The sequence below is a fragment of the Heliconius melpomene genome, chromosome 2 (genome assembly GCF_056956725.1).
Source record: "Heliconius melpomene rosina isolate 202511_hmr_F chromosome 2, ASM5695672v1, whole genome shotgun sequence".
Lineage (NCBI taxonomy): Eukaryota > Metazoa > Arthropoda > Insecta > Lepidoptera > Nymphalidae > Heliconius > Heliconius melpomene.
In genome coordinates, this window is record NC_140390.1 from 2,218,542 (window position 1) to 2,228,690 (window position 10,149).

Below are 10,149 nucleotides of genomic sequence, written 5' to 3' on the forward strand. Positions count from 1 at the left end.
GACAGACAGACAGAGTTACTTTCGAATTTATAATATAGGTATGTATTCATTTTAAGACGCTTAATGCTCTAATTCAAACTTGAATACATCTCAAGCGATTCATATAAGAGTAGATACTTCCATTAATCCGTAGATGTGGCTATCAATTCAAGGTAATCCGAAGAAAATATCAAGAAATGACGTAACAATTTTTCATTTCAAAATAGTAAATTTATTGCGATAAGAAAATTAAGTGTCTTAACTCTTTACAGTATTGAGTTGTGTTTGTCTACTCTGCTAAAAACAGAAATAATTAGTGAGAATTGACGATTTTTTTTTTTATTTTCATGTCGCATCTTTAGAATTATAGTGACCTGATAAAAAAATCATGATTTTGAGAAAGAAAGTAATAATATAGATAAGTAAATTAACAATTAATTTAAAAAACATTTACTACTGTATCATTTAAAATAATATTGTAAGCCTATTTTTTGTACAAAAACGTCAAAAGAAATTTTTATTTGACGTTTCACAAAATGTTATATTTTAAATAAGTATAATCATATCGTATAATTTAATACTTTATTGAAAAAACATGGCATAGACTATGGATATATGAAATTGTGAAGATCAAATATCCAATTCGATCTTCACAATTAATAGTCCACTAAGTTCCTTAAGAGTTCCATAGGGTTCCCGACTTCCCTCTGTCTATCCTGATATCTGCGGGATACAGCGTTAAGCTATAGCTATATATACTATTTGTAAACAGTACATGTGTTATAAACTTATAATTTCATTTGTCAAGCCATAATAATGCTATAGGAGTTTTGTTTTTCTTTTTGGATAGAGAAATAAATATATAAATACAACTAGCGACCCACTCGCGGCTTCGCCCGCTTTAACTATTGAATTACTCATATAATGTATGTGTTTGCAAAGCACTTAAGATAATGTGAAAATTACTGAAACCCTACTGCAACCCGCATTTTGTTAGTTCCAATAAGGATTTTCCGATTGTCTTAAAATAAACACAAATAATAACACAAACAACAGAAAACTTAATCAACTATCAGGGTCTTGGTTCTCTGACCGCGGTCTCAGACGAAAACCTGCTTTAGAGCAGACACATGGAAGGGGATGGGGGGGGGGGATTGGAATTGGACCGTCGGTTTCCTGAGGGAGGCCTAGATTAAACGACCAAAGTCAAGACGTCTGACCTCGGGCGGCCGGCTATGCGGAGGGCTGCTCCTAAGGTGCAGATCAGCCGATACATCAGCGCAATGGAATACGTTGGACGCGAGATGACTAATGTGTACCTCTAGGGTTTCTACCTAGGGTGGGTTACGGTGAGTGGCGCGTGGTGTTCACGTAGTATGGTGCCTGCGTCACTCGCCGGAGGGTGAGATTCTGTACTATCTGCAGGATTCCTCGTTGAGTAATACTCGCTAGGGCATTGTGATGTCATCAGTGTATAATGCGTAGAGAGCAGGTGACAAAATTCTGACTGGGACAACGGCAGCGATCGGGTCGCTGCTAGACCCCGCACTCTCAACTCTCACGCAAAATGTCCTGTCACTTATAAAGCAGAGCGGCAAAGACATGCGCGACGTGCTGGGGGGTGCCCGCTCTGAGCACTTTATGAAATGAGCCCGAGTGCCAGACGCGGTTGAATACGCGTGCTACGTCAAGGAAGACTGCTATTGCACACTCACACTCTCTCTCGGTTGATCACTGTTGCATGGTTTACCCAGAGTGGTATACTAGCTCGCCAAACTGCTCGCTTCTTGGGTGGATGTGCGACTGGTGAAGTGAGAGAAATAACTTCTCGAACAGCTTGGCGACCATGCTGAGGAGGATTATAGATCGGTATCCCTCAGCAGTGTAATGAGCAGGCCCTCGTTCCATGTCCGGGGGAAAGAAGCCAGGCGGGTGCGGCGGATCCACTATTATAAGCAAAATGTTGCGGGGCACGGGGGGACGCGTGGTGGGCGACGAACCGTTAATCAGCAAGGATTTTTTAGTACTTTAATTTTAAATCTGTGCTACCAATCTTTATAATATATTTAATATATTTAAATCACTATAGATAGTATTTATGCAGGTGTATAAATATATATATGTTTGATCGCGCCATGCCCTGTCTTTTAAATTGATTCCTCTAAGATTAGGTTGCCTGGAAGAGATCACTTTTAGTGATAAGGCCGCCCTTTCACATTTATTTTTTGTACGAATTTTTTTTTTTGTTTTTGTTAAATATTTTTAATATGGTGTGAAATAAAGAGTTTTTTATGTTTTTATGTTTATCACTATTTTTAGATATTTAAATGACTATTTTTAAACAGCAGAAATTATTAACAAAATCCTACCTATTAATAACTACTACAACAAATATGAAAACAAATATATCGCGCTTAAATAATACATTCAACTCCAATAATCCAATACGTGCAAACGCATCTAAATCTTCGTTGCTATAGAGGCAGGCGGGTTTTTTTTTCCGAGCTAGTGGTTAATGCTGTTAGCCCTATTGGCTTTTACAGCGACATCGGTTGGGTAGGGAAGAGGGTATTCTGTCCCTGATGAAAAGCAAGCACGACGTGGCTGCCTGTGAGGAAAATTAAATAGAATGCATGGGCCGGGAATCGAACCCGGGCCGCCCGCGTGGCAGGCAAGCATTCTACCACTGAACCACCGATGCGTGTAAGGCAAGCGGGCACGGCGGACGCATGGCGAGTGGCGAGCCGTTTCGCAGCAAGGATTTTTTTGATATTGTAACAACTTCTAAAGTACTTATTAAAATGAAAAACAGTAAAAGACAGTTTTGGTCTACATTAAATGGCCAACGTAACTAATGTACTTATTATATGCTGAGAGTAAGGGATAAGTGAAACTTGAGTAACATACAGCTGATGAGTCAACGGCGGGATGTGTCAACAATTAAGTGCGTTTTTCTGTAAAACTATTCGCAATTTCGAAATATTGTAAAAAGCAAATTTTTTCTTCGTTTAACGTAGAAAATTAATAAAATATTTTAAAGGATAAGGATTGATACCATTATGGAAAAATATCCCTCACAATAAAAAATATATTGAAATTATTATTTTTAGACAGTAAAATGATCACTACACGTTATCCTTAAAAGATATGAATATGCTCTCGCGGACTTTTTTGTAGATCTTATTAAGAGGAACAATACTCCAGTACATTTTTTTCATGTAGTACTTAACATTAAAGCAGCGCATGCGCGAAAGTGTTTCAACGGGTAGGACTTTATACACATTTATCGTATTTATGTTAATTTACATAAGAATGTACAAATAATAAACTATATATAAACCTTCTACGAAAAACACCCGACTTAATGGTGAAGACCGCATCAAAATCCGTTGGGTGGTTTAGAAGAAGAAGAGTTAGAAACAACAGACAGACACGAAAAGCGACTTTGTTTTATAAGATATAGGAATAGGATATGTAGGTACAATATGAAAAAAAGCTTTTAACTACCAACGTTTAATATACTTAATGATATATTGGAAATAAAATAAAACTGAGAATTTTAAAATGTAAAATTATAAATAGATAGAATAATTACTGCGTTTATTGTAATAAGTGATTTTCCCATAATTAGTTCAGCTGTTAGAGGTAGATGTGGTTAATTTTTTTTTATAGAATCAAATAATTTTGATATTTAGAATTTTAATTTTAATTTTAATAGCTATAGATTTTAATAAGAGTTCAAAAACTTCAATATCAACTCCGATCAAAGAAAGATAAAAATTAAAATCATCAGAACTCTAATTGTTCATTTACATAGTGAAAAGCCATAAGCCAGCCTAAGCCAAAACAGTAAACCATTCTCTCTCTGCTCTTCAGGCAGAAAGTGGAGAACGTAAAACCTTGATATTGAATATCTCTTTTTTTACCCTGCTGTATATACGGCGTGAGTATAAAAAATAATAAAAATCAATACATATATTTCCATATAATAATCCATACATTAGTACTTTACTAATTATATGTTTACTTGGCAGCACGCAAACGCTTTTGAATATAAATTTAAAAGTGCAAGAATAATAATTTGGATCAGTATATAAACAGACAAGTTTCTCCTCCATTCGGCAGAAAGTGGGGAAAGGTTGTCTGCTTATCCTGCTGTGTGCGGGATAAAGCGTGAAGCTAATTTATTTTAATATTAAAGTTTCTAAAGTTCGACATCATATCAATTTATATACAACAAAATTGTGAAATTCCATAATACCAGGTATATGGTATCAGCAAGCCATGCCAAGCAATGAGAATGCCATTGTTGGCATTGGAGGGGCTTTGGCATCAGTTTTACGTTTATCAAAAATTTTCGGATTCGCTGCTGTTTCTATACAAAAAAGTACCACTGCAACACTAGTTTATGAGTATGAAATCGCTGTATCTCAAGCTTACTATATTTACAGCTATATATTTATAATAATATTTAGTAAGTATATTTATAGTTAACATACTTAATTATAACTTACCTATATATTTTTTAAATACATTAAAAAAAAACACTAAAACTAAAACTTTTAAAACCATTCATATTTTAGTATTATAACTTCTTCACAGTTTAAAATTATTCTATTCTAAATTTATTTAATATTTTACTGTACCCCACACATTGTAGGGTTAAAAGAGGATACCTTGGAACCTAGCGTTAAGACCCTACGTTCTCATTAAGACACTTACGTTCTCCACTTTTTCCCATTCCCACATACTCCAGGCATTGCGTTGAGTGATGGAACTCAACGCCGCAAGAGCGGGAAAATAAAAATATTAAATGTTTACTGTTGTTATGTTTGTATTAATAGCTATTGATGTTTTCAGTGATGATGAACTATTCGAAAACTCTATATTACAAATCTTATATGTACCGCGAGAGATATCGACAGTTACGATCTCTATTTTCTATTTTAACTTTCTGTGCCCAATTAGTGTCTTATTCTACAATAGTATTTGCGGCTGGCTTCAGAGTTCGCACAAGAATGACAAGAATAATAGAAAATTTAAGGACTCTAGAGAAGGTACTTTTTTACTCTACGCTTTATTCCTGGCCAGAGAGAACGCTTCCGTCATAAATCTTAAAAAGAACTATGCGTGATTTTAAAACAATAGGGTTTTTTTCAAGTAAATATAGTTATTTACATAATACTAAAATTAAGCAAACAATAAAAAAAATCTACTTTCCTAATTGTCCGGATGAATCTCCGGAACGGCTGAATCGATTTTTATGGGACTTTCATTAAAAGAAAGAGGGGGTTATATAGGAGCAACATAGGCTACTTTTTATCCTGGTATTCCCGCGTTTACCCGCCTTAGTCATGAGCGTGTGCTTTCTGTCTCCCTAGATAGATATGAAATCACAAATACAAATCAAATATAACCCCAAGCGTTCAAAATTACGATTAATTAAGTATTTATTACATAACGATAGTCAAAATCAGTTATTTTTAGAATCGCTCTCAAGTTGGACAGCACTATTATTTTATCTTTAATTTAGCCAACGATTATATGAAAAAATTGTCATAGTATAATATAAAAAAATTATAAAGTTGTTAATAAAAGTATCTTATTTAATTTTTACTTTTATATTTATATAAAATTATATATGGGTCGGTTATAGTACGACTACTGCACTGGTTAACATATCGGATAACATTCGTCTGGGTATGGAGAATCACCAAGTTACCGTTATGATTCTGCTTGACTTTAGTGATGCCTTCAATACCATAGACTTTGATATCCTATTGGCCATTATGTACTCTCTTAATATATCTCCTAAAGTGATTGATTGGTTTCACTCTTACTTGCATGGTCGCAAACAACGTATCCGGACACAGGATTCTTATTCTGAATGGTCCCCGGTGCTTGCTGGCGTTCCACAAGGTGGCCTGTTGTCCCCTCTCTTATTTTTACTATTTATTAATTATTTCTGTCATAACATTGCTTCTCCCTACCACCTTTTACGCTGACGACCTGCAAATATGTCGTCAAAGTTCGTTGTACGATCTTTCAAACACAATCTTAGCACTGAATGAAGAACTGAGAGCTATTACAGTACGTAGTAAATCCTTAGGCTTAAATTTAAATGCAAAAAAGACTCAAGTAATTATAATAGGTAGTCCAAGACTTATCTCTAAAATTATGTTTCATGAATTGCCACTATTATCGCTTGATGGAACCTGCGTCCCTTTTACTGACAAAGTTAAAAATCTAGGAATTATGTTTGACCAGCATTTAGCCTGGAAACCGTTAATTAGTGAGGTAAGTAGAAAAATATTTTCAGCTGTTGCGTCGTTACGTCGACTACGGAATATCTTACCCATTCCTACTAAGGTTGCGCTGGCACAATCACTCCTACTACCAATTCTCGATTATGCTGATTGTTGTTACCTTGACATAAAAGAGGAGCAATTAAATAAGCTTGAGCAAGAGCTTGATCAAATCTGTCCGCTTGTGGAATTCCTTACCCATTACAGTCAAACAAGCTATGACTATACAAAGATTTAAAAAGAGGCTGAAAGATTATTATTTAACGCTATAAGTACCTAGGTTTCGATAGTATTTTTTGTATTTATTTCATGTTCTTGTTTCTGTGTTCAAAAAAAAAGATTATTTTATAAACAAAGTATTATGTATTTATTTATATATTTATGAATGTGCGTATGTATGTATGTATGTATGTATTTATGTATTTATGTGTGTGTGTGTGAATTAAATTGAATTAAATTTTAAATAAACTTTTGAATATAAATTTAAAAGAGCAAGAATAATAATTTGGATCAGTATATAAACAGACAAGTTTCTCCTCCATTCGGCAGAAAGTGGGGAAAGGTTGTCTGCTTATCCTGCTGTGTGCGGGATAAAGCGTGAAGCTAATTTATTTTAATATTAAAGTTTCTAAAGTTCGATATCATATCAATTTATATACAACAAAATTGTGAAATTCCATAATACCAGGTATATGGTATCAGCAAGCCATGCCAAGCAATGAGAATGCCATTGTTGGCATTGGTGGGGCTTTGGCATCAGTTTTTCGTTTATCAAAAATTTTCGGATTCGCTGCTGTTTCTATACAAAAAAGTACCACTGCAACACTAGTTTATGAGTATGAAATCGCTGTATCTCAAGCTTACTGTATTTACAGCTATATATTTATAATAATATTTAGTAAGTATATTTATAGTTAACATACTTAATTATAACTTACCTATATAATTTTTAAATACATTTAAAAAAAAACACTAAAACTAAAACTTTTAAAACCATTCATATTTTAGTATTATAACTTCTTCACAGTTTAAAATTATTCTATTCTAAATTTATTTAATATTTTACTGTACCCCACACATTGTAGGGTTAAAAGAGGATACCTTGGAAACTAGCGTTAAGACCCTACGTTCTCATTAAAACACTTACGTTCTCCACTTTTTCCCATTCCCACATACTCCAGGCATTGCGTTGAGTGATGGAACTCAACGCCGCAAGAGCGGGGAAATGAAAATATTAAATGTTTACTGTTGTTATGTTTGTATTAATAGCTATTGATGTTTTCAGTGATGATGAACTATTCGAAAACTCTATATTACAAATCTTATATGTACCGCGAGAGATATCGACAGTTACGATCTCTATTTTCTATTTTAACTTTCTGTGCCCAATTAGTGTCTTATTCTACAATAATATTTGCGGCTGCCTTCAGAGTTCGCATAAGAGTGACAAGAATAATAGAAAACTTAAAGACTCTAGAGAAGGTACTTTTTTGCTCTACGCTTTATTCCTGGCCAGAGAGAACGCTTCCGTCATAAATCTTAAAAAGAACTATGCGTGATTTTAAAACAATAGGGTTTTTTCAAGTAAATATAGTTATTTACATAATACTAAAATTAAGCAAACAATAAAAAAAATCTACTTTCCTAATTGTCCGGATGAATCTCCGGAACGGCTGAATCGATTTTTATGGGACTTTCATTAAAAGAAAGAGGGGGTTATATAGGAGCAACATAGGCTACTTTTTATCCTGGTATTCCCGCGTTTACCCGCCTTAGTCATGAGCGTGTGCTTTCTGTCTCCCTAGATAGATATGAAATCACAAATACAAATCAAATATAACCCCAAGCGTTCAAAATTACGATTAATTAAGTATTTATTACATAACGATAGTCAAAATCAGTTATTTTTAGAATCGCTCTCAAGTTGGACAGCACTATTATTTTATCTTTAATTTAGCCAACGATTATATGAAAAAATTGTCATAGTATAATATAAAAAAATTATAAAGTTGTTAATAAAAGTATCTTATTTAATTTTTACTTTTATATTTATATAAAATTATATATGGGTCGGTTATAGTACGACTACTGCACTGGTTAACATATCGGATAACATTCGTCTGGGTATGGAGAATCACCAAGTTACCGTTATGATTCTGCTTGACTTTAGTGATGCCTTCAATACCATAGACTTTGATATCCTATTGGCCATTATGTACTCTCTTAATATATCTCCTAAAGTGATTGATTGGTTTCACTCTTACTTGCATGGTCGCAAGCAACGTATCCGGACACAGGATTCTTATTCTGAATGGTCCCCGGTGCTTGCTGGCATTCCACAAGGTGGCGTGTTGTCCCCTCTCTTATTTTCACTATTTATTAATTATTTCTATCATAACATTGCTTCTCCCTACCACCTTTTACACTGACGACCTGCAAATATGTCGTCAAAGTTCGTTGTACGATCTTTCAAACACAATCTTAGCACTGAATGAAGAACTGAGAGCTATTACAGTACGTAGTAAATCCTTAGGCTTAAATTTAAATGCAAAAAAGACTCAAGCAATTATAATAGGTAGTCCAAGACTTATCTCTAAAATTATGTTTCATGAATTGCCACTATTATCGCTTGATGGAACCTGCGTCCCTTTTACTGACAAAGTTAAAAATCTAGGAATTATGTTTGACCAGCATTTAGCCTGGAAACCGTTAATTAGTGAGGTAAGTAGAAAAATATTTTCAGCTGTTGCGTCGTTACGTCGACTACGGAATATCTTACCCATTCCTACTAAGGTTGCGCTGGCACAATCACTCCTACTACCAATTCTCGATTATGCTGATTGTTGTTATCTTGACATAAAAGAGGAGCAATTAAATAAGCTTGAGCAAGAGCTTGATCAAATCTGTCCGCTTGTGGAATTCCTTACCCATTACAGTCAAACAAGCTATGACTATACAAACATTTAAAAAGAGGCTGAAAGATTATTATTTAACGCTATAAGTACCTAGGTTTCGATAGTATTTTTTGTATTTATTTCATGTTCTTGTTTCTGTGTTCAAAAAAAAAGATTATTTTATAAACAAAGTATTATGTATTTATTTATATATTTATGGATGTGTGTATGTATGTATGTATTTATGTATTTATGTGTGTGTGTGTAAAACTAGATATCAGTTCTGTACACCCCTTCCCTTTTAAGATAATGTATTCTCTCCTCTACCCAAAGGTTGCCTGGAAGAGATCGCTCTTTTAGCGATAAGGCCGCCAATTGTACTGTTCTATGTATTAATACATGTATATGTGTCTTTTCTATGGTACAATAAAGAGTATTTTGTTTTGTTTATATTAGTGGCCTCTTAGGCCCCGTGTCGGTACTAGAGTTAAGGAAACCACCTCGGTGGTTAAGGATTTATGATCGTTTGTAATATGCAGCTCAACTGGGAAATGGACAGACGTTGCAATTATGACAATATCAAGCACGCCAGAGCGTTATTCTGGTGTTTCATATTGACTATTTGTTGTACAGCTGTAACTTACATGTATATTAACATTGGATCCTTTACAGCAGCATTAGAAAATCGTAAGTCTAAATAATTTTTTAGCTAACAATTAACTTATAATCTCTGGTATCGAGACAAGCGGCGTTAAGTTACGACAATTCGCCTTCAGAATTCCATGGACAGTGTGAAGCTGAAAAAAGATTTTAAGTCATATTTTCGTCTTCCCCTGGTTATTTATTTAAAACATTTATTTTCAAATTGGTTTCAGCTGCTTTTACTATGTCTATAACAATTTATTTTATAGTACACACGTGGATAGTACTATTACAGTTCCAGTTTGTTTTTATTGTATGTTTAATAAACA